Raw genomic sequence first — 19,305 nt, forward strand, 5'->3', positions numbered from 1 at the left:
GGCAGATTTACAATATAACGAAATAATAACAATTGGTAACAAACAGTTACATGACAAAGATCTGCATAACAGCATATGATAAATTGTTGCAAATCAAATTTATGTATGAAATAGCCAAGATGATTTTCCATAAAATGAAAGTTGTCTCATGCTCAAAGTTATGTTTAATGGTGAAATATGGAGTCAAAAGAAAAGAAAATATTGTTACTCTATTGCTTGACAGCATAAAGGCACATGTTTAATTGTTTTTGAGTTAGGCTACATTCACACGAACGTATGGGGGACGTATATACGGCCGACGTATATACGGCCGATATACGTCCCCCATACACTCCTATGGGCGCACGGCACCCTACGGGAGCGGTACGGTGCCGCACACATGCGGCACCGTGCCGTTCCGTACCCGGGAGAAAGATAGGACCTGTCCTATCTTTCCCCGTAATACGGCGCCGTGCGCCATAGGTTGCTATGGAGAGGGGCGGGGGTGAGCTGCGCTCACCTCCTCCTCCTCTCCCCGTACACTGCCGTTGCCCGCTACGGTACGGTACGGGCGGGCAACGGCAGTGTGAATATAGCCTTATACTGTATATGCGGAGTACAGCATGTTTAGTTGTGTGACAGGTATATTTGATATATGCAAGAGGTGCACAGCATGGTTAGTTGTGTTGTGTGAAGTATATATGATATATATATATATGCAGGGCAAGGCAAGTTCAGTTGTGGACATGCCATGTAGTCTAAGATAGACCATATCTTTGCCTGGAGAAACAGGTTTTCTATTCACTATTGTGAGCACTAATTACTTGACCAAAAATAAAATTTCTCAAGACTGCAATCAGACAGAGATGGACACAGTGGCGCTTAGCGAACACAGTGCGATATTCCAATGAAAAACTTAATACAACTTCTTCTTTATTCAAAATTTGCCATACGACAGAAAGGGTGAAACTTAACACCAAACACAAAAGCAGACTGTTTCATGCTATCAATGCTTTCCCAAGGTGTACTCACTGTAAATTACTGTGTTATTTTAAGGGCACAGTGTGGAGATTAGCTTCAAGGACTTGAAGACATCTGGTGGAAGACATCTGGCGATAAATCATGGCTGAGAGAAGTCAGTCATGCAGATGTAAAGGAGAAGATCATCACCTTTAAGTTGCTGGATGCCACTCCTCCCTGTGTCTGAATAGTTATATATTCACTGGCTAATCTAATGTGCATGACCTTGATATGTCATATGGTTCACAAAGGTAAACTGTAATTTGTGATTGTTGGGGATACACATCAAATTTGCCTCTATGGGGCTCAGAAATTCCACATGGCAGTCATTCCCTGAAGACTAGGACCACTATCAGAAAAACTTCCCTAAAATTTTAAATGTGAAACATTGTCCTACATTTTAACCCCTTACCGACATCGGCAGCAGGTGTATGGGGATGTTCGCTGCATATTGCCAGCAAAACAGGGTGTTAACCCTTTGATTGATGGCAGCGGTAAAAAGCACCTCCATATTGGCTTAGATAGTCGCTCCCAATGATGCTATCGAGCAGTGGCAATCTGTTACCATGACAGCCTTGGTCGGGTCTTACAAAGATCCAAAGCTGTCTTGTTTTAGCCGATCTATTACAATGTACAATTTGCACATTGTAATAGATGATGTGGAAAATCCACATATGCTGCCATATTGTAGTTTGGAACTATATGGTAGGATCAATCAGAGCATCTAGGGTTAAAGTACTCTAGGGGGTCAGAAAATTAGTAAAAAATATAAAAAAAACCGAAAAATTAAAATCACTGCCTATTTAAATTTGTATGAATTTGCATTCACGCATGATTTGTCATATGACTCCAGCAGACGGAGTCTATCTGTGTTTGTTCAGCAGATAGGACCTTTAGATCAGTCACAACTTGGACTACAACTATGAATTCCCTTTGTATTTTTAATCATAACATAATAAGGCGTGTTTTTTATATTTCTGACAAAAATTTCCTGGGACTGCAACATTGACCATTATCACATGCACTATTGATTCATGCAAGTATCTTAAACAAAATAGTTTGATAATCATAATTATTTGGAGCAATTGGAGGACAATTATCCTGAAGATACATTTAAAAGTCAGTTTTATTGTATTTTCTTCACTAAGAGTGATATTAAGAAAAGATATAGGGTAAATGCACTTACTTTCCTAGTTACTTTTAAAAAGTATTGTAAGCTATGTTAAAATGTTAAGCCCAAACAAGCTGCCACACTTTGTTTTCCTTCAAAATTCTGTGTAGGGAGTGATCATTTCTTCTCTTTAATTTTAGCTTCCCATAGCTCTAGTCTTCATTTGCATTTCATTAACTACAACTTTGTCATTTTCTTTGACTTGGCTTCCATGCTAACTTAATTTGCTTCATGAGAAAGGGTGTTGTTTAGTGGGAAAAAAGGTTTCCATTTAATGTATCATAGCTGAATAAAAACACACTTGTAGAAAGTTCAAGCAGCACACAAACGAAGGTGCAGGTGGGTGCAAGCTCGCTGAGACCAGGCTCCAGGTCCTTCAAATGTAATACACGAGAATGAAGCAGCACTCCAGGGCGTCAATAGTTAGGTGAAGAAAGTGAAAATTCTTCATTCCATGTTCAGAAGTACAACAAGGTACAGCAGCAACGTTTTGGCTCCAAGGAGCCTTTTACAAGCCAAGTGACATAGGTGAACAGGATACATATATACCACAAGTAAGTGATCACATGATCAAAATGAACCCCACCCCCTGAATTAACATATCGTGTCAGGATGTCAAAACATAATCCCCCTTACATTGCATAAAAGGTTATATACAGAAAACTGGATAAAGTGCTAATGTATACATATACCGTGCTAGAGCATACATATATAAATTATTTTTGTAAACTTGTAAAGCACCTACTGTGCAAAGTGCAAATAAAATGACAAGTGCAACAAGTATAATTGCAAGCAGTGTGCAAAAAGAAAGGGTTAAAAACACATGCATCAGGTATCTCACCACCTCTCAGCCGCGATAGTGCACAAAAGGGCAATGTAGACGCCCAGCGCAAGCCGACCAAATACGAATGAGGAACGCAGGTGGAACGCAAGCTGCAAAAAAAAGAGGGAAGTCTACTGTGCATGACAGGAGCTGTCAAACACAGGGCTGATAGAATGAGGATGGTCTGCGCATAACAGGGGCCGTGCCGCGTTGTCTAGGGAACCACCTACGTCATGTGTAAACATACACTGACATCCAGGGCGTCCCGAACACCGCACCAGCCATCTGTGTACACTATGGCAGAGAAGGGAATGTACAGGCAGTCCCCGGGGTACATACAAGATGGGGTCTGTAGGTTTGTTCTTAAGTTGAATTTGTATGTAAGTCGGAACTGTATATTTTATCATTGTAATCCCAGACAGAACTTTTTTGGTCGCTGTGACAATTGTATTTTAAAAATGTTGGGTTGTCATAAGAGTCAAGATCAACAATAAATCTTCATTACAGACACCTGTGATAACTGTTACAGCTGTTTATTGTATCCTAGGACTAAAGTACAATAAATTACCAATATCCAGAGGTCCGTTTGTAACTAGGGGTTGTATATAAGTCGAGTGTTCTTAAGTAGGGGACCGCCTGTATATGAGAAGATCAATGGCACAGCGGAGGGCTTTGCAAAAACAAAGGCAGTGTGGGCAGTGTATAATTGGGGTGAACCAATGAATATGAATAAAAACACAGGTACATCAAATCAGGCCTATAATCAATTTCTTATATCAAGAATCTAGTAAAACAATAATATAGATACAAGAGAATCCGCCAAGCCCCCGCCCCCCAATTGAACATGCCCATTGCCTCAAATATCATAACATCCTAGTTCAATAAATTCCATAGCCCCGCTGCTCTGACAATCCATGGGGATGTGTATCTTAGTTTTTCTTTTCTTTGGAGTATAATTGAGACTTTGGAAGGTCTTTTTATGCATTATGTATAATCATGTTTTGTTTTTATTGTGATACATGTTTAGTTTTTCCTATCCTATTTGCAACTTTTGCCTTTTTTTTAGATTTTTCTTACAAATGTCTCAAACCCACATGGACACAAACCATGTGAGGGGGTATGCACAGAAGTGGAAACTACTGTAAATTTTGATTTGAGGCAGTGGCCTGCATTTTTAAACACTCTAGTCACACCCCAGGGAGATGACGACATATGAGGGTGCGGTCACATGTAGCATTTATGATGCATTTTTACATTTTATCATGCATTTGGTTGATTTTACATGGTAACATGTGACCGCACCCTTAGAAGTAGCTAATCAATTTCAATAAAATGTGAATGCAAAAATGTATTAATTAAAAAACGACAGCCCAAACTTTCAATTCCCATCAAGTTTATGTGCAAAAATTTTAAACATTTAAAGCATGTGAAATAATTTCAATTTATATGTTAACCACTTCCCGCATTTGGACGTTCCTAAACGTCCTGTTGTGGGAGGGGGAGTATGAAGATGGCTCACGGGCTGACCGTGTGTTTACTTCATAATGCAGCACCCATCATTTAAATGCCTCAAAGGTTCCGGGGGCATTTAAATGATCTATAAACCTTGTTACATTTATTAATTTATGAAACTTTCATCATGAACAAGCACATTTAGGATATATGATATAATAGTTATATAGACAGATATATAGATAAATATATGTTCTTATTATTCATGAGACAATAATTATTCAGTATGATTCATTAGTAACAGCCAGGATCATGCTATTATTCTTGAATAATTTACCTCATTTTGACACATTTGGCTCACCTTGAAAATTCATGTAAGGAATACTAACCAAGACATCTTTAACTTTCTGATCTCTTATACAATGTATTGGCAATGAAAAGAAAGAAATAAAATATAAACATGTTTAAAGCTAAAGCTTAAACTAAACAGGTTTCAGTATGTATCAGTTCACAATACAATACTTAACTAAGTTATGGAATGCCTTAAATTAATCATAGGAGTGAAATAATATCAAGATCCTGTAAATTACTTCTTGCAGTTTTTTTTATGTCCCTGATTCACTATCTAGGTAGAACAGAATAATTCTTGTCATATATTTCCTGACATCCATTTAAAATTTTGTATCCACAAAATGTATTATTAATAAAAAATACTAGAGATGAGTGAGCAGAAAATGAGAATAATGTGTGTTCATTAACCTAATAATGAACAAAATCAGATGCTGCTGAAGAATAAAAATATTGATCAATAATTTATAGAATATGGAAGATATATTATCCCCAAAGAACATAATAAAGTGCAGACACTACTTTTTTAACCTTCACAGGATTCTATGAGAGAATAGTGATTAATTATTGTTGTTTTATTATTGGAATGTGAATGTAATTTAAAGGTGGACTTAGTTAATCACTGGTAATTACAATTTAAAGGAAACCTGTCAGGGCGATTTAGGACACAAAGCAACCGGCAGGTACTTATGTACTGGCGGTTTAGTGTCCCAAATTGCCCTGTCTGAGTTTTCTTAATGGACATATAATAAAGGGAAACTGGCATGGTACATGTGCATACGTCGCATGTGGAATGAAGTCAGTATTAATGCTCTTTTTTACATTGCACCCATGGACAGCTGTCATAGAGGTCGATTTGGGACCCTTATGGACCTGTAGTTGGTTTAGGGTCCCAAATCTACCTCACAGGTTTTTTTTTAAGAATTTTGTCACAAAACACTTAAACCAACCCATACTTACTAAGTTTACATTTGAAAACTGTCATTATACAGGAGTTCAACTATCCATACATTTTTCCCCAGTCCGTTTTTAAAGTTGTCTCCCCATCAAATTACCCAATGTGAGTCCGATCATTGTATTTCTCTGAGCTGTGTCCAGCATATTCTTGTCCTTCCTGCTAAACTGCACCTCCAGTGACCCTGGAATGAAGAGAATTCCAGAAGGAGCGTGAGCAGATTTCTCTTAAGTAGATCACAGTGTTGCTTCCAACATCCTCACCAAGCCTTCCCTCAGGAATTCTATTCATCAGTCACAGAGCCAGCGTGTGAATGATGTAGCAGTGCTGAATTGGTTTACCCTTGTCAATCAAGAAGCTGGATGTGAGGCTGAACAATAAGAACATGAATTTACAAATATGGTGAGTAAACTTTACAAATGGGATGTGGAACTTTTCAGCCATGAAAAATTACAATGTACTGCTGTATAATAGCTGTTTTCAGAGATTTGTGTAGTTACAATCTATCAAAATGAAGCCTGATAAATCAGGATCACTTACTCATAGATTGAGGAAGCCTGACTTGGTCATCTATTTGTTATCTATAGAATGTATAATGAGCTTTAAGGGCTCTGGTGGCATTACCAGAGCCATCCAGTGCAGCAGATTCACAGGCTGATAAAATGAGCAGAACATGTCTTACCCAACCCTTGCTCTCTTCTTCCTTCCTCTGCTTGTGTAATAAAGCAGTAGAAGGAAGAAAACAGACACCTGAGCCCTTGAGGCTCATTAGCATAATTATACAAGTTTATTTTAGAAGAAAAGAGGCCATAGAACAGATCTAAGAAAATTGCCATAGCTGCATGACGACAGTTCAATCATTTTTATTTTATATTTATTTGCCTCATGTTTTTTTCACATTATTATATACTATTTTATTGTTTTTATAAATATTTACTTTTACAGTTTTATGTATATCATATGAGTTGTATGGGGCACATTTACTTACCCGGCCCGGAGGAGATCCCGAAAGTGTATTGTCCGACGACAATGCACTGTGCCACGATTCAAGAAGATTGTGCGCCTGATATCCTGCATGTGTCGCTTCCCCGCTTTGTTCCACCGGAGTTCACCATCTTCCTCACGGTACTTATAAGTGCATGGCTTGCAACACAATTTTTAAGTTAAATCCCCAGCTCTGTCCAAATCCGTAGGATAGTCCGGTGGCCCGCCCCCAATTTCTGTCACATGAAAGCCAGCACCGATGCGCCACATTCCGATCGCTTGCGGCACAATCCCCTTCTAAATTCCTGTCCCAGTGGCACGATCCCCAAAACTTCGGAAAACCCAACTGAAATGCGGACGCGGGTCCCTTAGTAAATAAGACCCTATATGTAGTAAAAACACATTGGTCTAAGTGAGCCATACTTGTGAACACTCTGTACATTTTTACAATTATAGAATAAAGTAAGATTTGAATTGTCTTTTTGTGTCCTGGGAAATAACTTGTTTTATGCCTACTTACTATTTTAAGGTGCATTAATATTTCTAGATTTCTATGACTGGCAGCCTGTTTAGCTTTGAATCACCAGTAAGCTACTTACATGGATTTTTGAAGATATTTGAGATAAGGTGGATTATATCAGATTTCATGTGCTTGATATGTATTGTCATTTTTCTATTCCCTGTTGTCCTCTTTTAACAACCACACTATTGAGTGGTAGTGGTATTGAGTATAGAATTCTATCATTGGTGAGATGGTCATTGTTGCTTCTGCTCTACATTTACCTTTATTATTATATAGTGCACACAGAATATGCAGCTTATTATTTTATCTGTAATTTGTTTTATGGCTGTACAAGCTCCTACAACATTACATGCCATTTTACATAGTTTTGCACAATTGTACATTGTAAATATTTTTTGCTGTTGTTTTTACATTATTCAATAAAATATTTTTCTTTGGTACATTGAAACACTAGGAGATGAGATTTTGGGGAGTTTGATTTTCACTGACAACCTCCTACCATGGCAAGTCTTTTAATTTCAGACTAGTCTCTTTATTTTATTGATTTTTTTGCTCAACTTGAAGAACTGAAAAACAATGGTTTCTCTGACAGTTCAGACCCCTTTTTAGGTTAGATCAATAAGAAAACTTATCTGAACCATTATTGTTTTCAGAATGACAATCATTGACAACTATGCATTCAACCTTCCAATACTTATTGAAATTTCCAAAAATTAGGCTAGTGCCAGTGAGTGGAATGTAAGCTAAATTTGATTTTAGAAGAAAGTATAAGTTGCATAGATATAAATTCAGATACTCTTGCAAGATTACAAATATGTAATAGAGAGTGAAGATTTGGCAGCTAATGTATTAGCTAGAGAACATCTTCTTGAAGATGTACATTTATTGACCTGTTTGTTCAAAAGCCTGTAGACACAATAAAAATACATTTAATGAAAGAAGGCTTAGATTTGTCAAAAGTTCAGCAAGAATGACTCAATTTTATTGCCTACAATCAAAGATGAGCAATTTTCCTCTTAGTATTTTCCATAAGTAATAGAAGCACAGGTGGGCCATCCATTGTCACATATTTTTTTAGAAAAACATGCAGACAAAGTGACAGGAACAATTATGTTTGGTATAGAACAGGTGAAACCTAATTGGAGAGGTGGCAACTTTATTAATAAAATGTTCATGCAGAAAGCAAATGGATATACAATTTAAATACTCTAATTCCAGCAGGACTAAATAGTGAGATAGAAACTTTTGCCTTCAAATATAATATATTCCTCATTCAAATGTCAGATCCACTAACACTCTATAATAGGAAGATAAAAGTGAGAGAAGATGATCCCTTACGAATGAAAACATCTCATTTCTGAATCGCGTAGGAGTTGTTTGACCTGTACCACTTTCCATAGCAAAAAATGACATCACCGAAGTGGAGTCGGTGGACGCTGCACATGCACCTTGGATATCCAGACTAAAACTAAACATTCTGGGAGTATATTATCTCTGGTCTTAGTCTAAGAAATATCGGAATATTCTACATATACATACATAGATAGATATAGATATCTTGTTTTTCTTTTGAACTTTTGTTATATACTTACTTATTTATGAAATGTATTTTGTATATTAGTGTTTATGCACAATAAGCCTTTCTTCATCCAAAAGGATTGCCTGGATTACATTCTTCTACTATTTAGAGGTTTAATAGCCTTTCCTCCTTCTGCAATGTATGTCCCTCAGTCAATGGAAAGAACGCATGATTAGTGTTGTGTTAGTTCTTTATACAGACCTTACAGATATTTATAGATGTAAATCTTATTATGCCATATCATAGAATGAATCTACTCCACTGGTTCTCATCATGGATCCAGAATGGGGATCCAACATCTTCCATTAAAATATAAAATAATGCAGCTGAGGCATTATATTATCCCTTATGGGCTAAAACTCTTACTTTCAACAAGATAATACAAATATATTTTTACTGTCCAGAAACGTGCGTATTCCTGTGACGTTTGGAGAGGATCTAATGAATGCAGCTAAGGGCTCAATACTCAAGGCAGAAAGTTCTTTAAAAAGCTTGCTTACTTTCCTCCGACACTTCTTGCGGCCAATGTACTCAATGACAGTTTAGAGAGATTACAACCAAGAAGGTATTGTGAGTATTTGCATCTCGGAAATTGGGTTGCTCAAGGAGATTAGTAGTATTTTTTTCTCAAATATTTGAGCTATCTTTTCTGGCTTATAATGAAGAGTCCCTATGCTATCCCTGAGGCTATAAGGATTACATGCAGCCATACCTGTGGGCTCTGTTACCATATACATAGAAGCGTTGATTTTAAAAAGCATTTTTAAATGCATTGCAGAAATGCATGTGTTTTACATTTTGCCGTGCATTTGGCTGGTTAGAAAGTGTTTTTTCTTGATTGCTGGAAGTGAAAGTAGCTGTAGAAATGTTAACATTGCTGCTTACACTTCCAACAATGAAGAGAAATGTTTTCAAAAAATCCAAAAGAACTTGATGAAAAACTGCTTTTGCACCATATTCTGGTGGGCTTTTTACGGCTTTCACTGCTTGCTCCTTCTTTGCGCCGATGATTATGGGGATACCAAATCTATATAGGTTTCAATAGGTTTTAAAAAATGAAAACCTTTTGTATGAAAAATTATTATTTTTCAGATCCCCCAGGGTATTTTAACCCCAGGTTGTCTGATCAATCCTACTATACACTATGATACTACAGCATGGCAGTACATGGGGATTTTTCACATGATATGTTTCCACTTATTCCTAGATCCAGGCACTGTCACTAATGTTATCTTATTCTATTTGATATCCATGGCATCCTTCCTTCATAAATCAACTTTAAAATTTATGCTGTGAAGCCTGTGAAGGATGGAGGAGCTCTGTAACCCCCCCCCCCCCTGAGCTCTTCTGGCTCATAAGCATAATTTTAAACATTGATTTAGAAAGAAGTATTTGAAAACACATATGGGAAGATTACCATACCCATAGTGCTTGGATCTATGAGTAAGTGTCCCTGGTTTATCATGATGGATTTTGTTGGTAGATTTCCTTTAAGTAGCTTTGCCTTCTGCAAAAGTCCTTATGTAATTTCCAGCTGTCTCTGGTCTACTGGGGAAGACAAGCTGTTGCTATGATGATTCATCTTCACATTGCCAAATGTAAAACTGAAATGTATCTTCAATGTGTATATGTATATACACAGATATATATGTATATAAATACCGTATATACTCGAGTATGAGGCGAGTTTTTCAGTGCAAAAAATATGCTGGAAAACCCAAACTTGGCTTATACTCGGGTAAAAAGAACAAAAATCAATACTGATTTTTCTTCTTTCCAGTATGGGCTGGCAATATACTGGGGGGGGGGGGGGGGGTATGGGCTGGCTATAAACTTGGGGCTGGCTGGCTATATAATGGGTGAGGGCATATTCTGGCTGGCTATATATTGAGGGGCATGGGCAGGATAGCAGGCTAGCTGTATACTAGGTGGAGGCTGTTACCAATGCATTCCCCACCCTAGGCTTATACTCGATTCAATAGGTTTTCCCAGTTTTTTGTGGTAAAATTAGGTACATTGGCTTTACTATATACACTATATATATTACAAATTACAGAATTCCTGCTAAGCGGTAATAAAACAAGCTTCTGCTCTTGGAAGAAACCAGTTCTTGCTGACTTAAGGTGCCTTATGCTTGGTTTAAGTATTGCCTCTAAATGACTACAATCTGATGAACTGCATTTAAAACAAATCTGCTACCTATAAAATATTATTACTTTATTGATATATTCTGTGCAGTAAAGTCTTCATCTGAGCTTCAAAATGTTTTTGCATCTTAGGTTTAATCTGTATTTAGCGGTAAGTTTGATGTAAAAGGTATCTATAATTTAATAATGCAGTAGAGGTTAATCATTTACATTGATTTATAAAATATGTACTAAATTAAGTTATATTACTTATTACTAGTGCACACAATTTTTATTCCTTATTTAATGCATGCAAATAAAATGTTCTGTTACCAAAATCTGAGAAAAAAATACATTGAAATACAGTAAATGTTAGCAGATTATTAGCTAGCATTTATAGACATTAAAATCGTTGACTCATTATAATCCTTTTATATAAACCATGCATACAGTATAAAGCTAAATAGCTTGTATATGTAAGCAGGCCAAAACTGGCATCTTGCTAATTTATCAGTCTTTAACTCTGTGTCCAGAGTAAGGCTCTTAGCACAAAAGCGTGCTTTGTCCATGGAAAAATGACCTATGTGCTGGTAAGATTCCATATACTAGGCACAGTGCAGTGGACGAGAGTCCTTGCATCATATTATATGATGCAAGGATTCCATGACTGCCAGCCAAAAGCATCGGTGACAACGTAAAAAATGCAACTGTTCCACCGCTGCCATTTGGCTGTAAGACAGGGATTCCTTGTTTCATATTCTACTATGATGCAAGGACTCATGCTCAGCATTTGGAATCTGACACTTGTCCAATTCTACAGATCCAACACTATTGTGTGCAGCCCTAATAAGATTATTTTCACACAAGAAGAGAAGAAGCTGTATCAGCAATCTCTTTGTTGTGCCTTGTAACTATGTCTCGTGCTGTGAGTAGAAATGGGGAGGAAGACATATGATTGAGTATATTGAGTATATGATTGAGCATTCAGCAGAACTCAGATCAAGCAGGAAGAACCTTCCTGATTAGCTTGCATGGAAAAAGGTCATCTACATAAGAATATATAAAGCACTCCCAGAGATCTAATTTTTATTGTACTGTACATATAGAATATGGATAGGATACAATTGTCAAAAATCAGAGAAGCCCCTTTGAGGAACATAATTGAAAAGATTATTTCATTTAATTAATGTTAACTATAGAGCCTTTTAGCATTAAATGTTGTAATAAAGGAGCTTTATTTTAATAATAGTAGGAGATGCATCATTGCAGTTTTCTGTCTACAAAATGTCTAAAAAATTGTCAGATCTTCACCAAATGTGCGACTCCACTCTTCACTTCAGAAAGCTTCAGATTTATGAAATTTTACATTTCAGACAGTCATAAGTTCTAAAATGTACAATACAATGCAATGCAGTCATTTACTGATTCTTGCCAAATGTAAATTCACATAAATAGGCAAATATTACTATCAAAAGAAAAATCTAGAAAAAGAAGAGAGAACATCAGTGAAGGTTATCTGATAAAATGTTGCTTGCTTTGCAACAATCTTTCAGTAAATACTACTACATTTAAAAGACAAGATCAATAAGCCTGTAACTGAGACAATGTACACAAATACATTTTTTAATTTGCCCTTTTTGTCGACTTCAACCTTAACAAGGACTTTTCAATGAATTCAATAAATGAATAATCTATTGTTAGTGCCTTGGGAAAAGCAGATCGACAGATTGTAACTACTGAGATGATTTCTCAGCAGATAACTTAACGTTGTATGAAAGCAACACTAATACCCTGAACACCTTGATAATTTCTCCCAAGGCAAATGGTAATAGAAAAGCTCCAGCTTATATAATAGATAAAATACCACATTCAATAGAATCAACTCTATTTTTACAGGCTATTTAGTTCTGTCTTAATATGGGACTTTATATGTGCTTCACCATATATACAGTTATTCCTTTATAGTACAGGGAGTCCCTTGGTTAATTAGATAGGTTCCATATGTTTCTCTGGCTGGGGGCGTGTCACAGATGCCAGTTGAAGTGACAGACAGCCAATCAGTGGTGGCATTCAGACAATACATTTAAACTCAATGATATCGTTCTGATCCTGTTTTAAGACTTTGCGAGATTCTGTGTTACTTTGCTGTGAAGTTTCTGAGATTCTGACCCTTTGTTTGGACCTGACCATTCTTCTGTCTTACAATTGTTTACCTCGCTGTCATGTTGATTACGACCTGGTTTGCCTGACTTCACCTAGTTTTTGTCTTGTCTCTTCTTTTGTCTGTCTACTGTTCTGTGCATGTAACCAGAGTAGGAAATGACGACCAGTTATCAAAATTTAGCACAGGGCTGGCAAGCAGGCAAGGACACAATTTGCAGGTAGCACAGGTAGCACAATTCTTCCCTGTTTTGAAATCCTGGACCAAATATCTCAATCCCCTCCAAATCCAAACACTACTGCCTTTACAAGGCAACCTATGCAAAAGGAACCCAGAGGAGTGATCAAGCCATTGATACAGAAAAGTGGCATTTTAAATGGGGTGAGAACAAGGGCATTATGTGCAAGAGGCTCCATGAAAAGGGGCATTATACTTTGAAAAACCACTAGCTGGTTTTACGGGGAACTTGATACATTTAATAAGTGGGTAACTATACAATGTGGAAGCTGCTATTTTTGCTTTTCCAAAAATACTGTTACAGGAATGGGGGCATAGTCAAAAGTTTGTTATGGGGCATAGGTAGAAGAAGGGCCTAGATCACTTTCTTGAAAACAGTTTTTTGGATGTGCAGTTGATCCACCTATTTATACATCCATATATGAGCTGGTAAAATTATTTCTTAATATTTGCAACAATGAATTTGTTACATGGTATCCAGTCAGCAGCAATACATACAGGGATAACTGCTAACTGACTGAAATTTCCTGTTCTTGATAAAGATCAGGCCTGCTAACCTATGTAGGTCCTACAGACCTTTACAGTCATCACGTTAGGATATGCAGCTTTTTAAACCACATGCAATGTAAAAAAAGTGAGACTAATGGTGAGCTTTTATATGAATAATATTATTTGACTTTTTTGAGTCAAAATATGAGGGTACAATAAAAAAATTAATAATACATGTAGGTTCATAACAATTTCACTAGCATCCAAAAGAACTTGACAAAATTTACTATTTCACAATGATAGTTATATAATATTGCATTGTAGTTTTATAGCTGACTCTTGTTCGAATCAACATGAAACCTATCGCCTGATGAAAGTCTAATGTTATCTATTCTCCGGTATGTAAATTGGATGTAGTTATTATTTACCTGAACTGATGTCACGACACGGGTGGCAAGCACACCCGTGCTCCTATCCGTGTCCCGGACCCCTGCCACTGTCGTCACTTTTCCTCGATCCTGCACTGGCTCCGGCGGTCCGGTGCACGCATCCCCTTCTCTTAGAGCTTCTGGAGATTTAAAGGGCCAGCATGCCAGTAATTCGCTGCCAATTCTGTTAAATTCACAGCTCCTTCCTATTTTCCCTGCCGGATCTTTGTGCCTTGTGCCCTAGAGAAAGGTTTGTTCCTATGCCTTGTGCTGTTATTGTGATTTCCTGTGGTGACTCTGGTTCTGTAACTGACTTCCCGTGTCACCTGTCCTGACCTTCTGCGACGTCCCTGACTCCAGTCTAGTGCTGCCCGTCCTTACTTCTTGCCTGTCCCCGACCACGATTCTCCTCAACGTCTCTGTACTTTGCCGCCACCACAGACAAAGTAGCACCTGTGGAACGACCAGCAAGTCCAGCCCGCTTTGCGGCGGGCTCTGGTGAAAACCAGGTACCACTTAGACTCCAATCCCAGGTGTCGGCTTTCATCATCGTCCTGTGGGTCCACTACCCCTGGAGCCTGACAACTGCCTTACTATTTAAAGTTATTTTAGTATGTGTAGATATTTACTATAATAATGAAAATACTGAAAACTGCATGAAAAGAATATATATCTGTAAACAGATAAGTATTTATAGTTTCATCCTAGATTTTTACGAGGTCTCTTATATGAATTTATTTGTACTACATATTTATGTTAGTTTTTACATATTTGTTTTTAAGTTGAATTAAAGAAAATACATGTTACTTAAAAATATATGAATAGTCTGAAAAATTAGGTAAAGGTAGAGTCAGAGGAACCCAAGAATCATACAAACTATAGCAATCGGTGTACTCTACAATTAAAATGAATCTGTCACCATTTTTGATGAAACAACATGGTGTCAGGCTGCAGGCATGGAAACCTACTGTATGTAATCAAGCCCAAGGTGCATTCTACTTAAAGCCAACTTCACTTACAACTTCTGAGGGACTCCTGTCCAGCATACGACAGTTGCCAGAACCTGCAAACATAGCATTGTCTATTAAGGCTATGCACAAATGCTTCTCTACCTCTGGGACACGGGAGTATCACCTCGGATGGAAGTACAATAGCTACTGAACCAGCCTGCTGACTGGGTTAAGTACCATCCTTACATGCAAGATTTATTACTATTTCCAAAATTTACATTTTATAAAAAATATCACAGAAAGTGCATTCTCCTACTAATAGAACTACAAATACTACAATCCATTTGTCTGATCGCAATGTGTCTATGGACCAGACCACTATACTCAGACCGTATATACTCCTGTATAAGGCGAGTTTTCAGCACAAAAAATGTCACCTCAGCTTACACACAAGTCAATAAAAATAATAAACTTATATACTCACCCTCTGGATGCCCCAATGCTCAGCGCGGCTCCTCGATATTGGCGCGGCTCCCCAATGTCAGCACGGCTCCTCTTCTGTCTTCCCCGCAACTCCTCTTCTATCTTCGGTCTTCTGTACAGCAGGCAGGGACGCGGTCGTGTTATCTTCCTGGCTGGCTCATACTATGGCGCGCCCGCTGATGACATCATAGTATGAGCCGGCCTGGAAACAACATGGCCGCGTCCCTGCCTGCTGTACAGAAGACCGAAGAAAGAGGAGGAGCCGTGGGGAATACAGAAGAAGAGTACATCGGGGACATTGGGAGCTGCGCTGAGCATCGGGGCCACTGATGGGTGAGTTTATAAGTTTATTTTTTTTTAAGTGCTGGATGAGGTGGCTGTATACTACAGGGGGCAGGCTGGGCTGGCTGTATACTACAGGGGGGGCTGAGCTGCTATATACTACAGGAGGCAGGCTGTGCTGGCTGTATACTAAAGGGGGCAGACTGGGGAGGCTTTATACTACAGGGGGCAGGCTGGGCTGGCTGTATACTACAGGGGTAGGCTGGCTGTATACTACAGGGGGCAGGCTGGCTGTATACTACATTGGGGCAGGCTGGCTGTATACTACTGGGAGCTGGCTGGCTATATACTACCAACTGGGGGCATGTTGGCTATACACTGGGGGGGGCTGTGACCAATGCATTTTCCACCCTTGGCTTATACTCGGGTCGGCTTATACTGAAGTATATACAGTATATACCAAGCTTACTGTAATAGCCTCATCTGATACTACCTGAACTTCACTGAAGCATCCACATATTATGCTTTCTACAGTGTACTTAACCAGACACTTGCATACAGGGCCGCCGATAGGGCAGTACAACTGGTACTGCCCTATGGGGCCCGGACTCTAACACACTAGGGGGGGGGGGGGGGGCCCGGCCAGACTGTGCGGTCTGTGCTGCACACAGCGTCGGACTGGCCCACCGGAGTACCGGAGAATCCTCCGGTGGGCCCTGACGCGTGCCGAGTCCCGGTGCTCCGATGCGGTCGAGTTCCCAACTCTCCCATGACGGCGCGGCCCCCGGAGCTCTCACCTCTGCGCGGCCCCGGCGCTCTCACCCCTGCGCGGCCCCGGCGCACTCACCCCTGCGCGGCCCCGGCGCTCTCACCCCTGCGCGGCCCCGGCTCTCTCACGCCTGCACGGCCCCGGAGCTCCCGGCGGTGGCCGCGTGGTCCCGGCGCCCGATGCCTGCTTCCTGCTCCTGTGCTCGCCTGCACCTGAGATGGCGCGTTCCCGCGGCTGCTGAACACGGTAAGGTCCTCTGTGTGTGTGTGTATGTCTGTCGGTCGGTACTGGGGTGGGGGTAGGCCCTATTTCTATCCTGGGGTGGGGGGTGAGGGAGGCCCTATTTCTATCCTGGGGTGGGGGGTGAGGGAGGCCCTATTTCTATCCTGGGGTGGGGGTGAGGGAGGCCCTATTTCTATCCTGGGGTGGGGGAGGCCCTATTTCTATCCTGGGGTGGGGGGTGAGGGAGGCCCTATTTCTATCCTGGGGTGGGGGGTGAGGCCCTATTTCTATCCTGGGGTGGGGGGTGAGGCCCTATTTCTATCCTGGGGTGGGAGGTGAGGCCCTATTTCTATCCTGGGGTGGGAGGTGAGGCCCTATTTCTATCCTGGGGTGGGGGGTGAGGCCCTATTTCTATCCTAGGGTGGGGGATGAGGCCCTATTTCTATCCTGGGGTGGGGGATGAGGCCCTATTTCTATCCTGGGGTGGGGGATGAGGCCCTATTTCTATCCTAGGGTGGGGGATGAGGCCCTATTTCTATCCTGGGGTGGGGGATGAGGCCCTATTTCTATCCTGGGGTGGGGGATGAGGCCCTATTTCTATCCTGGGGTGGGGGATGAGGCCCTATTTCTATCCTGGGGTGGGGGTAGGCCCTATTTCTATCCTGGGGTGGGGGATGAGGCCCTATTTCTATCCTGGGGTGGGGGATGAGGCCCTATTTCTATCCTGGGGTGGGGGATGAGGCCCTTTTTCTATCCTGGGGTGGGGGATGAGGCCCTTTTTCTATCGTGGGGGTGGGGGATGAGGCCCTTTTTCTATCCTGGGGTGGGGGGTGAGGGAGGCCCTATTTCTATCCTGGGGTGGGGGGTGAGGCCCTATTTCTATCCTGGGGTGGGAGGTGAGGCCCTATTTCTATCCTGGGGTGGGAGGTGAGGCCCTATTTCTATCCTGGGGTGGGGGGTGAGGCCCTATTTCTATCCTAGGGTGGGGGATGAGGCCCTATTTCTATCCTGGGGTGGGGGTAGGCCCTATTTCTATCCTGGGGTGGGGGATGAGGCCCTATTTCTATCCTGGGGTGGGGGTAGGCCCTATTTCTATCCTAGGGTGGGGGATGAGGCCCTATTTCTATCCTGGGGTGGGGGATGAGGCCCTATTTCTATCCTGGGGTGGGGGATGAGGCCCTATTTCTATCCTGGGGTGGGGGATGAGGCCCTATTTCTATCCTGGGGTGGGGGATGAGGCCCTATTTCTATCCTGGGGTGGGGGATGAGGCCCTATTTCTATCCTGGGGTGGGGGATGAGGCCCTATTTCTATCCTGGGGTGGGGGATGAGGCCCTATTTCTATCCTGGGGTGGGGGATGAGGCCCTTTTTCTATCCTGGGGTGGGGGATGAGGCCCTTTTTCTATCGTGGGGGTGGGGGATGAGGCCCTTTTTCTATCCTGGGGTGGGGGATGAGGCCCTATTTCTATCCTGGGGTGGGGGGGGAGGCCCTGTCTCTATAGTATATAGTCTTTATACAGCGGCAGTACACAGCCATACATGGAGCTACAGTGTGGTACATGAGTATTTTGTCTTTATATATATCCCTTGTTTAAAGGGAATCGAGCACCAGGTGCACAGCATAGTACCTGAAGGTATCATGCTATGCACCTGATGACCCTGACTTCAGCACTGTAAGTTCCATCAAAATGGCCTCTATGGTTATCCTTTAATGCTTTTATAAAGAATTATGTTAATTACCAGCTTAGGAGCAGTGGGAGTGCTCCAGTGCACCTAAGGGCTCCTTATGTCACCCAGCGGCCAGTCCTGCGGTGATCCGAAATCCCGATACCTGTGCCTGCTCAGCAGCCTCTGTGAATCAGTGTGCAGGTGCTGGGACTTTAGGTTTCCTTGGGGCATGCAATGAACGCTCCTTCTTTTCCTTCCCATTGGTTCTGAGGAAATATGAAGTCCTGACCCTTATGCAGTGATTCACAGAGGTTGCTGAGCAGGCACAGGTACCAGGACTTCAGATTACCTCAGGACTGGTGGCAGGGTGACGTAAAGAGCCCTTAGGTGCACTGGAGCACCCCCACTGGTAATTAACACAATTCTTTATTAAAACATTAAAAGATAGTGGCGGCCCTAGCAATTGCACTTTATAATGTTATATTTGTTATATGTTGTCTGTTAAACACTTTTATATGTTTACTGTTCACCATGCTTTAGTTTTTGATGCCATATTTGCACTATAATAAATATACTTGACCAAAAGTATGACTCCTATTGGCAATCTACCAGAAGAGTGTGCCTTGTCGTAGCAACAGGCCTCAAACCCTGTTTGT

The sequence above is a fragment of the Engystomops pustulosus genome, chromosome 3, assembly GCF_040894005.1.
Source record: "Engystomops pustulosus chromosome 3, aEngPut4.maternal, whole genome shotgun sequence".
Classification (NCBI taxonomy): Eukaryota; Metazoa; Chordata; class Amphibia; order Anura; family Leptodactylidae; genus Engystomops; species Engystomops pustulosus.